The sequence below is a fragment of the Alexandromys fortis genome, unplaced genomic scaffold, assembly GCF_014885135.2.
Source record: "Alexandromys fortis isolate MF-2015 unplaced genomic scaffold, M_Fortis_MF-2015_v1.1 scaffold_16, whole genome shotgun sequence".
In the NCBI taxonomy this organism is placed as follows: Eukaryota; Metazoa; Chordata; class Mammalia; order Rodentia; family Cricetidae; genus Alexandromys; species Alexandromys fortis.
Window position 1 is genome coordinate 19,559,733 of NW_026067893.1, and position 5,288 is coordinate 19,565,020.

The 5,288-nt window shown below is 41.6% G+C and overlaps 1 protein-coding gene and 1 pseudogene across 6 annotated transcripts in view; one reads left to right on the forward strand and one right to left on the reverse strand.

Moving 5' to 3' along the window:
- LOC126503086 (cytochrome P450 2C25) overlaps positions 1-5,288 on the reverse strand; it is a 222,092-nt gene that overhangs the window by 83,205 nt on the left and 133,599 nt on the right. The window lies entirely within an intron of this gene.
- Positions 643-2,422, forward strand: LOC126503929 (spermatogenesis-associated serine-rich protein 2-like; annotated as a pseudogene).

The window sequence follows — 5,288 nt, forward strand, 5'->3', positions numbered from 1 at the left end:
GAAGAGGAAGTGAGGTCAGACTCTGCTCTGCTTCCAGAGGGACCGGAGAGGCCATGCTCTGCTCTCCCAGGCAGCTGCAACCCACGATGGACTTAGGCTAGAATCTTCCCGGTAAGCGCACCTTGGGGTGCTTACACACATTATTAGAAATGGGCTAGTCCAGGTGCGAGAATTAGCCTATAAGGGCTAGAGTATGGGCCAAGCAGTTCTTTAAATGAATACAGTTTGTGTGTTGTTATTTCGGGCATGAGCTAGCCAAGCGGCCGGGGTGTTGGGGACGCAGCCCCGCCGCTTCCTATTTCAACAGTTGATTACACACATTGGCCTAAAATCCACATATTCACAAGCTTTACTTTGGACAAAACAAGCTCAGTACGTTTCTTTAAGGACAACATCATGTTTGCCCCCTGAAGAAATGGCTACACCTGTTTTGTTTTTTTTTCCCACCTTTTTTTCCTGGAATAAATCTCTGTACCAATTTTTCCTCTCCTAGAATGCCAGAAATGAATTCCTTACAGAGAGAGGATATCTCTTAAAACATTTTTGCTGATCCCAGACCCAGGAGCATCTGGAATGCAGAGCCAGAACTGGGGAACTGGGGGACTGCAGGAATCCCGGGGTAGATGCTTTCTGGAAGAAGACATGACGGTCGGCCATGATACATCATGGCAAGAAGTTAATGCCAGACAAGGAAAAGAAATTGACAGCTAGTGAACAGAATTCTAAACCATCAGGGTTTTGCATTTGTGATTTTTAACTACAGACTTCTATTGCCCACTTTTAAATTAGCAAGATTCCCAGAACTTCTTCTGTATATTTTCTTTGACATTGAGAAAACTGCAATATCTAAAAATTAAGCCAGAAGGATTTCTCAGGATTAATTTTTGATTTGCAGTCCAATACTGTATTGACTCATGAAGGAACTTTTGAGAGCACAAAGGAGAAGATAAATGCAGTTCATGCAATAGTTCCTAATAGGAGCAACAATAAAATCATTGTGGCTTTGCAGCACTTTAACAACTGTGTGGACGAGACAGTACAAGCATTTATGGAAGGCAATGCCAGTGATGTACTCAAAGAACAGATAGTAGCAGGCAAGCAAAAGAAGAAAAAGAAGAAAAGCAAAGCAAAATCTGCACCAGAAGCAAATAACAGTGCCCCAGACTCCAGTAAGTCAGTATCTATTAAAAAGGAGCCACCTACTTCTACAGAGGAAAGTGGAATTAATGGTTATCATGTTAATGGTGCCATCAATGATGTTGAATCTGTGGACTTACTCAGTGAAAGTTTGGAGACACTTTCAATAGATGTCAAGGAATTATAAGATCCTGAATTTGCCACACCAGATACACTGGATAGGACTGGATCCGTGCTGGAGTTGGGTGACTCTGACTTTGAGCCCAAATCTTTGACTATGCCCTCTATTCCAAATGCCCTCTATTCCGAATGCCCAGAAATCCTGGAATGTTGACAAATCTCCCTCAAGAGCCACCACAAGAGACCAGGTTCAAATCTAGGAATGGAGAATGTTCCACTGTCTTCTACCAATAGAAAGCTAGCTTCAGATATTGAGAAATCGGAAAAAAAAAAAAAACCTCCAATGCTGCACTGTGTCTCTTACATGACACCAAATCATAGTTAAAGAAGAGAGGGATGTATCCATTAAGAAAATGAAACAAGTTTTTGCTGAGTTGCAAAGCTGTTTAATGGATCAACAAGTGGCATTGCTTGCTGAAAGGGACAGAGTGAAACCAGAAGCAATGGAAACTTGGCTCAGCTGGAAGAAGAAAGCAGATGACCTGAAGAAGATGACAGATGTGGCTGTAAGAATGGCAGAGAAGCAGCTGGTTGAACTCAGGGCTAATATCAAGTACTTTGTTAGTGAGCAGAAATATGATGATGATCTTGGAAAGATAGCCTGGTTCAACTGTGGTGTGGAGACTCTGAAAAAGAGTATTGATTCATTTGGACAAGTGTCCCATATGAAGAACAGCGATTTGACCAGCTCTCGATGCAGCTCAGTGGCATCTGTCCTTGAACAGCCCAGGTGACAAATCTGCTGCTCCCTCTTGGCCCTGTGCCTCTGCTCCCAGCCTTTGTTCTCCCAGATGTGACTTCAGCAGCCTTGCCAAACTCCAGTGGTTGGTCCTGCCAGGTATTTCCAGGAAACAGGCAAGGAGGACAAAGCCACAGGCCACAAAGTCAGGTCACTGTCCTCACAAACGAAGGGTGGCATAACAGTGCGCGTCATTACAGAAACAGCTTGTGGTATTCATTCATGCCCTGCCATCAGTATACTCCACCTCGGGTCCTAGAAAACGCTAGTGAATGGAGCTAGGCTTCCTCTACGGGGACCAATAGAATTGAAGCCAGCATAGTGCCTATCCCACCCAAGCCTTCATTCAAAAAGGGACTCCCGTAGCACAAACTGAGGACCTCTTAGGCTGAAGATGTGAATTCTTGAGGGAAATTGCAGTTGACTTCACTCTTCTATACCAGTCTGTCCAAACTAACAACTGGACTTTAGGAAATGTATACTTACATATAATAACAAAAAGAAAGTTATGTGTATCATTTTTGGCTATTCTAAGTATTTTTGCTTTCTCCTCTCATTTTCTGAAAGAAAGCTGTTTCTCCTTGGCCTTTCCTAGTGATATGAACTGACTCAGTTAGTCGTTTTCACCAGGAATGAAGACAACTATTGTCAATTTTCCCAAGGGTAAGCAGCCTCTCTCCCAGTGCACCTGTCTTCCAACTGCCCAAAGAGTCCTTTCTCAGCAAGCCCCACCACAGAGACTGTTTTAGAGGAAGAATGACAAGGTTAGTCTGTCACATTTCCATTTGAAGCAGATGCCACAGGTACTGCTAGGTTCCCACTCAATGTCGGTTTAAACAGGGGCAGCAATGAGGGGACTTTATACAATACTGAATCAACAACAACAACAAAAAAAAAAAACGAAACTTAACGTTAATGTGTGAAGATAGGAGAACACGAGGAAACATTTGAGGACATGTTTTTCTTTGGAATGTTCCTGAGATCTGATATCAAATCAGGGTATCATTCCCATGCTTGGCACTATACCTTAGCCTGCAATTGCTTCAAAATGCCCAAGCCCAGTTTCCTTTTACCTCAGGCTGCAATCCAGTCTAAAGAAGTCTGTGGGAACTTAGCATTTCAAGTTTTTAAAAAGGATATTTCAGTGTTTGGAGTTTTTGTTGTTCTTGCCCTTCCCTTAATCTGGTTAGGAACCAATGTCTAGTAATATACTTAGTGTTAATCTGAGGGTTGCTCAGAGCAATTGTTGTGATCATATTTTTGAACATTTTTATTTTATTTTTTTTTAAAAAAGAAAGACATTTATCTTTTTTTCACTTTACAAATCAATCTCAGTTTCCACTCCCTCCCCTCTTCCTATTCCTTCCACCTTTCCTCCAACCCAGACTGAGCAAGGTATCCATCCAAAGAGAATGTGTTCCAAAAAACTAGTACACACAGCAGGGACAAATCCTGGTGCCATTGCCAGTGGTCCCACAATCTTCCCAAGCCATACAACTGTCACCCATTAGAGGGTCTAGCTTGGTCCTATACTGGTTCTTTCTCTGTCTGGAAAAAATTAGTAAGCTCCCATTAGCTCAGGTAAGCTCTTTCAGTGGGTGACTCCATTATGGTCTTGATCTCTTTGCTCATATTCTCATTTCTTCCACTCTTCAACTGGACTTTGAGACCTCAGCCCAGTGCTCCATTGTGGGGCTCTGTTCATCTCCATCAGTTACTGGATAAAGCTTTTGTGGCGATTTTTGAGGTAGTCATCAATATGACTTCAGGGCAAGGCCAGTTTGGGTTCCCTCTCCACTATTACTTAGGGTCTTAGCTGGCATCATCCTTGTGGATTCCTGTTGTGGACTCCTTTTGTCTATGTGTTGCTTTTATTGGTTAATGAATAAAGAACTGCTTTGAGCCGATGGCAGGGAAGAACAGAACTAGGCAGGGAAAGCTAGGCTGTAAGTTGGGAAAAAGAAGGGCGGAGTCAGAGAGAAGCCATGTAGCCTGACGGAGACAGATGCTTGGGACATTAGCTGGTAAGCCACAGCCACATGACAATACACAGATTAAAATAATTGGTTAAATTAATATGTAAGAGTTAGCCAATAAGAAGCTAGAGCTAATGGGCCAAGCAGTAATTTAATTAATACAGTTTCTGTGTGATTATTTCATGTCTAAGCTAGCCAGGCAGCCAGAAACCAACAAGCAGCCTCCTTCCAACAAATTGGCACCAACTAAGAAGACGCCTCCTCCCAACAGATTCCTGGGAATTTCTCGAGTGCCAGGTCTCTTGCCTAGCCCCATAATGTCTCCCTCAATCAAAATAATTAAAAAATGAAAGTTTAAAGGCTTGAGAATAGTGAAGTAAAGTGTGTATCATATTGTTAATAGAAAAAACATAACTATAAAATATTGGTACTGTAGACCATTTTTACAGAGCCACATTTTGTACAAGAACAATCTGTATATAGATTGAAAACATGTGTGAATGTATGCTTGTGCACTATTGTATGTGCTGACGTGTTTCTGCAGTTTGCTCCAATGTAAAAACTTAGCAATACCAGACCAAGTGGCTCTTTTGAGACGAAGACAGGAAAGGATAATTAGTAATGACACTTCTCATTTGTTTACTTGTAATGCAGTGAGAAGGGAATACTGCATCTAGAAATTCTAGAAATGTGACTCTTCCTTGAACTATTCTTTTAGGAAGAAAAGGAAGGCATATTGAGCATATGGTTATCAATAGGAAAGCAAAATGCATGGTCAGTTCTAACCTTAGAACAGCAAATCAAAAGGATGTTTAAAATTTTACCTTGTATTGACACTAACTAGCAAAGCAGGGCATGACCTGACCCTGCAGGTGCATTCCTCCCTGTGACTTATCTTTTATTTGTTTCAAATATAAAAACTTCCAGTGACTCTAAGTAAGCTCAGCCAAAGAGCTTTGGTACAACCTTCCTATTCACATTCTGTTTTATATGTATGTATGTGGATGTGTGTGTATATATATGTGTGTATGTATGTATGTACATACACATATGTGGAAATCAGTGGTGAACCTTGTGTGTTGTTTCTTGGGAGATGTCAAGCTTATTTTTAGAGATAGTGTATATCATTGGGAAACATAGAACACTAATTAGGCTGGATTGGATGTCTACAAGCTCCCAGGATCTCTTGTTCTGTCTTCCTAGTGTTAGCCTTCGTTTTGGTATAACAAGCACATACCACCATGCCTGGCCAATAT